The 8567-nt window shown below is 44.6% G+C and overlaps 1 long non-coding RNA gene across 1 annotated transcript; it reads right to left on the bottom strand.

Moving 5' to 3' along the window:
• Positions 1-1222: 1222 nt before the first annotated feature.
• LOC139229786 (uncharacterized) lies at positions 1223-6666 on the bottom strand. Its single transcript, XR_011587797.1, has 2 exons — positions 6491-6666; positions 1223-2102 (listed from the first exon to the last, which is right to left on the bottom strand). It is a non-coding gene; the product is annotated as an uncharacterized lncRNA (long non-coding RNA).
• Positions 6667-8567: the final 1901 nt, after the last annotated feature.

The raw sequence follows: 8567 nt of genomic DNA, 5'->3' as shown, positions 1-8567 counted from the left end.
AGGTCTCATTGCACCTCCCATTTTCCTAATCTATCACCACTCAGATAGTATTCTGCCTCCCTGTTTTTGCCACCAAAGTGGATAACCTCACATTTATCTACATTATACTGCATCTGCCATGCATTTGCCCACTCGCCTAACCTGTCCAAGTCATCCTGCAGCCTCTCAGCATCCTCCTCGCAGTTCACGCTGCCACCCAGCTTAGTGTCATCTGCAAACTTGGAGATATTACATTCAGTTCCTTCATCCAAATCATTAATGTATATTGTAAATAGCTGGGAGCCCAGCACTGAACCTTGCGGAACCCCACTAGTCACTGCCTGCCATTCTGAAAAAGACCCGTTTCAGGTGAATTTATAATGGGGAACAAAGAAATGGCAGACCAGTTGAACAAATACTTTGGTTCTGATATCACGAAGGAAGACACAAATAACCTGCCGGAAGTACTAGGGGATCGAGGGTCTAGTAAGAAGGAGGAACTGAAGGAAAATTGTGTTCGGGAAATTGATGGGACTGAAGGCCGATAAATCTCCAGGGCCTGATAGCCTGATCCCAGAGTGCTTAAGGAAGTGGCCCTAGAAATAGTGGATGGCAGTGGTAATCATTTTCCAACAGTATCAACTCTGGATCAGTTCCTATGGACTGGAGGGTAGCTAATGTAACACGACTTTTTCAAAAAGGATGGAGTGAGAAAATGGGTAATTATGGACCGGTTAGCCTGACATCAGCAGTGGGGAAAATGTTGGAATCAATTATTAAAGATGAAATAACAGCACATTTGGAAAGCTGTGACAGGTCCAAGTCAACATGGATTTATGAAAGGGAAATCATGCTTGACAAATCTTGTAGAATTTTTTGAGGATGTACCTAGTAGAGTGGACAACGAAGAACCAGTGGATGTGGTGTATTTGGGCTTTCAAAAGGCTTTTGACAAGGTCCCACACAAGAGATTTGTGTGCAAAATTAAAGCACATGGTATTGGGGGTAATGTACTGATGTGGATAGAGAACTGGTTGGCAGACAGGAAGCAGAGAGTTGGGATGAACGGGTCCTTTTCAAAATGGCAGGCAGTGACTAGTAGGGTGCCACAGGGCTCAGTGCTGGGACCCCAGCTATTTACGATATATATTAATGATTTAGATGAAGGAATTGAGTGTAATATTGTAAATGTAGATTCTTTTCTCTCAATCTGGTTCAGTAAAATTACTGAGTCGAATACCTCTTGTGCTTTGAACAAAGCAGTCTTTATTTTACCGGCCGGCAAGACTTATCAGGCAGAAGATATACTTTCTCGATCGAGCGTACACACTCCCTACGGATAAGTGACGTTACATTGTCAAGGCACGATGGTTGTACATTTTCGGCAAAAGATAACAAGATTGGGCTAGAGTGACATCCCAGCTCAGCCCATCTCTTTTGATCCCTCCTTCCCTTTGTCCACTCATAAGCCGACCCAAGCATGGTCCGATTTTAAACAAAGACCTTCTGTCAATGTTTCAGGTTAATAACATGATTTAATAAGACCTTGAGGTTTTTCTGCAAGCTGTGGGTTTTGTTTCAATATGTGTTAGTGTTGTAACATTTCGCAGTCTCGAGTCTGAGATGTCATGGCTATTCCTCCATGAATTGTTTGTTAGCTTATACTGTCCCTATACAATTCCCACGTTCTCAACTTCAATGTCTCTATACATTTTTAAACATTCACATTCCCCCCTTTTATCATTCCATGATAACACTTAGGATCATTCTAGGAGTAAAATGTATAGGGAATGTGAACACACCCAACATCTAGAAAAGTTCCCATTTTGCGCATAAACATAAGACATGTAGCTCTCGTCTCTGTCTCCTCTCCCATGCGCCAAAACTGTCATATATCAACACTATTATACAGACTGTGGCATACAGACAGTTTCATCTTATGGCTCAGGATTCAGATAAATAGTCCAATTATTTTGCTGATTAAAAGAGTTCAGTTTTCCTGTCTCTCTTCTCAGGTCACCGTCGGTGTAGCTGGTTGTCTATCAATACGGGTAAAAGTTCAAACTGGTCCACGTTCCAATTAGGATGCCAACGGCCTTGTTCAGCTATGGAGAAGAGGAAGTCTGGAACAGAAACAGGAGTTAGAATAACCAGTAAAATAGGTTCGTTAGGGGGTGGTGAGCTTGCAGTGGTGCAGGTGAATCCAGACACTTTTCCCCTCAACCTTGGCTGCAGTGGGGGTAGTGTGTAACACCTGAAAAGGCCCCTCCCATTGTGGCTCTAATCCCTTCCGAATCCATACTTCCCTGGTGCCACGAGGGACAATTCGGGTAAAACTGGGAGGTCGAGGTGAGCATCTTGAACCTGGTTGTGAACTAGTCGCAGAGCCTGAGTCAGAGAAAGAACATAGGTGGTCATCAGTCGAGCTGAGATACCATATCTAGGAACAATTTCCCTCATTAACACCTTAACAACAGTTTGAGGCTTATGGTCCAGGGTAGGGTAGGCTTCAATCCATCTGCTAAACACATCTACTATTACTAACACATATTTGTAACACTGAACTTTTTGCAACTCAATGTAGTCCAACTGAAATGTCTCGAAGGGACCTTCGGGTAGGGGCGTTTTACCCCAATCACAGGGGACTCTCTTCCCTGGATTATGTTGCTGGCAAACCAGGCAACGACTACTGATGTTCTGGGTGAGCGCCTGGAGTCTAGGGTGCCACCAAGTAGCCAAAAGTGTGTCACTCGTGGTTCTTGCTCCACAATGAGTAGCAAAATGCATACATTCAATAACCCATAGAGCCAACTCGTCAGACATGCAAGTCTGCTCCGCGGGAGTGGTCCAGAGTTTAGAAACATTGTCATAAGTACATCCATAATATTTCCACAACAGTTTATCTTTTTCAGGAGCGTCCTCCTGTGCTTTTATAACATCTTGGATGGTTGGCATTGGTTTTTCCGAGGCTAACTTATCCTTTGCAGGATTTTTAGTCTGACTCATAATTTTGGGCACTACCATCTGTTGGTCACGAGAGGCCTGTTTGGCCTCTTGGTCAGCACAGCGATTCCCTATATCAACCAGAGAATTTCCAGTAGTGTGGGCAGTACATTTGACAATGGCAATGCGTTTGGGGAACATGAGGGCTTGCAACAAATCAGATACTAGCTGTTTATGAGATATCTCATTCCCCTATGAGGTTAGGAATCTCCTATTTTTCCATAATTGTCCGAAATCATGGGCCACCCCAAAGGCATACCTAGAGTCGGTATAGATATTGACTTTGAGATCTTTGGCCAAGATACAGGCTCGGGTGAGGGTGAATAGTTCAGCTTGTTGAGCAGAATAGGCAGTTTCAAAAGTGGCAGATTCCAAGACCTGATTCTCCTGGTTTACTATGGCGTATCCTGAGATTCGTGTACCTTCTGGATTAATACCGTCAACATACATAATACAGTCTGGATCTTCAATTGGCACATCAACAAAATCTTCCCTGACTGATGTGGCCTCTTAAATTAAAGATAAACAATCATGACTGGGTTCTTCCTCATCTTGGGGTGGCTCAGTAAGAAAACGGGCCGGATTAATTGCAGTACAGTGCTGAAAGGTCAGCTTAGGATTGTTTAGTAAGTAGATCTCATATCTGCTTTGCCTGGCCATGGTAAGGTGTTGAGTCTGCAGTTGGCCCAGGAGGGCAGCTACGGAGTGAGATTTGTATACGGGGTGAGGTGCTTAGTCATCAGGGCAACATTAGGGATCCAGGATCTGCAGTAATTGATCATCCCCAAACACTGTCGCATTTGTTTAGCCGTGCTAGGGACTGGAAACTGGCAAATTGGTTCAACTCGGCTAGCCTCCAAAGCTCGGTGGATACTCGGTATTGCCTGTGATAACCCACTTGGGAGGGGTCCTCTGCCCACACATGAGGATCCACATAGTCAGGTATGTCAGAGCCAGTATGATGCTGCAGAGTCGTTAAGACCTTCTCGGGGTCCCCGTGGAATTGGACTGTTCGGCCATGTTTTACAATTTGCACATCCCGGCTGGTAGGGTCAGCCTCGTCTATAGCCTGGCGCACCATAACTCCAAAATCTTTAGTGTGGTGGGGAGGTAATACTTCACGAGTAATATGTGGTGCCACCGTTGGGGGCTGTCCATTTCCACAAAATCTGCCTTTCCTTCCGGTCCAGTCACTCTAGCCCTTAATAGAATTTCCTTCACTTCCCCTTCGTGATCCTGATAAAAGTTCTGCAGGTCCTGATTCTTTCCACTGGGATCGTATGCTAGGGTCACGTGATAGGGTGCCTGCGGCAGGTCCAGAGACCACCACTGAGGGGTTCTAGTGGTATAATACTGCCGCTTAAGGGTTCCCTGTTTTACAATAATCCCATCATCTCCACACTCCAAATGCAACTGGAATTTGCAGAGGAGGTCTCTAGCCATCAAGTTACAGTCCAGATTGGTTGTGATAACAACTCGATGTTCCACCGATTCTTCCTGGTCACCCATTTTAACCGGTTCTGACACTGGGAATTTCGAGATTTGTCCCAGGAATCCTGAAAGTTCCTGTGTTTCAGTAGAGGCAGGGAGTTTAAGCTTTGATTGTACAGAAGGCATGAAGGCTCCCGTATCTATCAAAAAGGGTTGCCACTCATTCAGAATTTTTAACAATATCATTGTGCAGGGATCCTCCCCGGACGACGAACCAATCAAGCTGCGTAGTCAATCGGGGGACAATTGACCAAAGGGGTTGTTCTGGGAGAAGTTAGTGTAAGATCTTCCTCTCCCCCCTTGCCCCCCTCCTCTTCCTCCTCTTCCTTTTCCATGCTGACGGTAGGGGCAATTTTTATTCCAATGTCCTTCCTGCCCACAATTAAAACAGTCAATTCCTCTTACCCAGTCCCGGCCTCTTCCCATACCATGCCGGGGACAATAGGGAGGTTTATTAGCAGGGCTCGGGCCATTTGGTTGTTTAGCATAACCGTATCCTTGCTTATCCATCCAATCCTGTATGCAACACTGCGGTTCTATTGATCCTTCCTCCCGAGATGGCTCTTCCTTTCTAGTCACGTATTCAGTCTTGACCTGGGTTGGGGGTGCACCTCCCCCCTCCCCTTTCTTTTCCTGCCAATAATATCTAACTGCCCTTTCCATTTGTCCAGATAGCGTGAGCAATCAAATAGTTGTTCGAAGATCACATAGACATCTATAGTGGGGTGGTCTGCAGCTTGTTGTGCATCAGGGTTTGGCATTGGTCTGACAGGGAATTGGTGTCAGGATTTTGGGATCTTGGAAATCATTCCTAGGTCGGAGGATGTTTCGGAGCTGTCTGACTGCTTGACAGTTCTGCGTCTCGATCGGCGGGGGTGTTTGCTATATCTTTCACAACTTGGACTGGTAGATTGACTAGAAGATTTACGGGACTGTCTGTGATATCGAGATATAGTTCTGCCCTTTCGAGTGTGAGATCTGGTCCTTTCAGCTATATTGCTTGTGAACTGGGGATCCGAATCGCTATCAGAGGATGAGGAGTCAGTTTGGGTTTGTTGCTTTGGTGGTATGGGGTTATTTTTAACTCCTCTTGCCGGAGTGTAAGGTGGAGGGTGTTGGGAAGAGGACTGGAGCAAGGGGCCAGGGGGTGCGGGAGGCGACGTTGGGCGCTGAGTTAGTGTCCACTCATCAATTTCATCATCAGCCTCGGTTAACGCAAAGCCAGCCATTTTACTACGTAGTCGGTCAGTACCTTTCTCAGAGGTCCCAGAGGATCTCTTAGTAAGTTTCTCGTGCGCACATTCTTTTTTTAAGACGTCTACAGTTTTAACATGTGTTCCCTCTGTCAATGAAAGTCCTAATTTAATAGCATTTATTTGCCAACTTGACAGAAGTGATGCATCTTTTAATTTTTCTTTTTTGACAATCCCTGTGCTTTTTTTTTACTACCTCTACGCTTCTAGTGCCACCTAGAGGCCACTGGTCATCTCCTAATAATTTGTTCAGGGCTCCTGATAATTTTCTAAAGTCTTCAGCTCTCAGGGAATTCCTCACATAACTTTTGTAGCGGACTATCCGCATCCGTTGTTTTATCCAACTGATTACCCATTTTCACGCTGTCCCTCGTATTACCGTGTCGTTACGCGTTCACGTAGTCGTGCGATTTAAACAAACTTAAAACAAACAGACTTTACTAAAACTAACACAAAGCCACGTCGCCCCGCGGCTCGCGTCGTCACGCGATTCAAACTTGAAGTAAACAGACTTAACAAACTTACTAAACTAACACAAAGCCACGTCGCCCCGCGGCTCGTGTCGCCGCGTGATTCCAACTTGAAACAAACTTAACAATCTTACTAATCTAACACAAAGCCGCGTCGCCGCGCGATTCCAACTTGAAACAAACTTAACAAACTTACTAAACTAACACAAAGCCGCGTCGCCCCGTGGCTCGCGTCGCTGCGCGATTCCAACTTGAAGTAAACAGACTTAACAAACTTACAATAAACGAACTTACAAAAATCAGCACTGACTTGATATTATTTCGTGGTTCGCGTCGCTGCGCGTTCGCATCAGCCCTCCACTCGGCCGCACGCTCGCACCGCCGCACGTCTCGCGTCACTACGCGTTCGTGCCGCTGCGCGTCTGCGTCAGCCCTACCTTTACTCGGCCGCACGCTCGCACCGCCGCACGTCTTGCGTCGCTACGCGTTCGCGCCGCTGCGCGTCTGCGTCAGCCTTACCTTTCGAGTTGCTGCGTGATTTAAATTCAATCAGTGCCTAGACGGGCCAAGTGATATACAAGGTTGACGTCACACCTGATTTGAACACCTATCCTCTATTTAATTCCCCATAAGCCTTACTTAATTCCCTGTGAGCCTAATTTTCTAAATTTGATTTCTTATGAGCCTTATTTAATTTCTTTTAGTCTCCAAATTGCCCTATCCTTTCGCGTCACTGCGTAGTTTAAATCCAATCAGTCAATGAAAGTCCTAATTTAATGGAGTTTTTCTGCCAACTGGACAGGAGTGATTTTTTTTTTAAACTGCAGTGGAATTTTTCTCATAATTTAAAATCTCAGAACATTTTTTTCCAGCACCTACTTAGTACGTTACTTTTTTTTTTCTTTTCCATAACTAGAGAGAAGTCTGGCACGTAGGCTGTGGACTGCTTTTCATTATCTCAATTGTTCCAGCCTCAAGGTCGTGTTATTTAATATAATATTTTTTTTGAATCCTTTTGAATCCATCTCAGTTGTTTTGCTGTGCCTTCTCTGAATGTTTTCTTTCGACAAGTAAGTGAGCATGTTAAATCCTTTTTTTTAAACCACCGGGACCATGTAATTTTTTTCTTTTTTTTTTACTCAACAAACCTATCCTTTGTGCATTTCCTGGCTCCGTAACTTATCATCCGTCACACTCTTAAACTTCCCACATACAGGACAACACTACGAAGGGTTAAAAAAAACTTTCATTCTGTTTGAGATAAAACAAACCACAACTTCCCGGCTTTTTTTTTTACAATAAAAATCACAGAAGCGTTTCTCATTTAAACAGACGTTCACAAGAGTCTCTTTTCTTTCCTATTAATTTTTGGATCCATGATTGATCATCTATCCCTATCTAGCTCTAACTATAACCTATCTTTCCAAGTCGCCGCTTGGTTTGCGTCATCGCGCAATTTCCCTATCTCTATCCCTATTCTAAATTTGAAAGGTATTCACCAGATTGTCCTGGATCTCGTTCAGACACTACCTGAGAACCAGCGAGTGGCTAAACTTTCCTCAGAATTTTGAAACCGGGGTAAACTGGAGCAGTATTGAAATCATACTCACTCCAGTGGCCACTTTCCCCTCGTCTCGTCCAAGGCTAGTCTGGCTCTTAATTCGCAAGTTTTCGGCAGTCGTCCGTTGAGATCCCACTTCTGACACCAAATGTAAATGTAGATTCTTTTCTCTCAATCTGGTTCAGTAAAATTACTGAGTCGAATACCTCTTGTGCTTTGAACAAAGCAGTCTTTATTTTACCGGCCGGCAAGACTTATCAGGCAGAAGATATACTTTCTCGATCGAGCGTACACACTCCCTACGGATAAGTGACGTTACATTGTCAAGGCACGATGGTTGTACATTTTCGGCAAAAGATAACAAGATAGGGCTAGAGTGACATCCCAGCTCAGCCCATCTCTTTTGATCCCTCCTTCCCTTTGTCCACTCATAAGCCGACCCAAGCATGGTCCGATTTTAAACAAAGACCTTCTGTCAATGTTTCAGGTTAATAACATGATTTAATAAGACCTTGAGGTTTTTCTGCAAGCTGTGGGTTTTGTTTCAATATGTGTTAGTGTTGTAACATTTCGCAGTCTCGAGTCTGAGATGTCATGGCTATTCCTCCATGAATTGTTTGTTAGCTTATACTGTCCCTATACAATTCCCACGTTCTCAACTTCAATGTCTCTATACATTTTTAAACATTCACAATATCTCCAAGTTTTGCAGATGACACGAAACTGGGCAGTGGTGTGAGCTGTGAGGAGGACGCTAAGAGGCTGCAGGGTGACTTGGACAGGTTAGGTGAGTGGGCAAATGCATGGCAG

Source organism: Pristiophorus japonicus, chromosome 19 (assembly GCF_044704955.1).
Source record: "Pristiophorus japonicus isolate sPriJap1 chromosome 19, sPriJap1.hap1, whole genome shotgun sequence".
NCBI classification, from domain to species: Eukaryota; Metazoa; Chordata; class Chondrichthyes; family Pristiophoridae; genus Pristiophorus; species Pristiophorus japonicus.
Note: the sequence above shows the minus strand (reverse complement) of the source record. Positions and strands in the feature narration are given on the sequence as shown.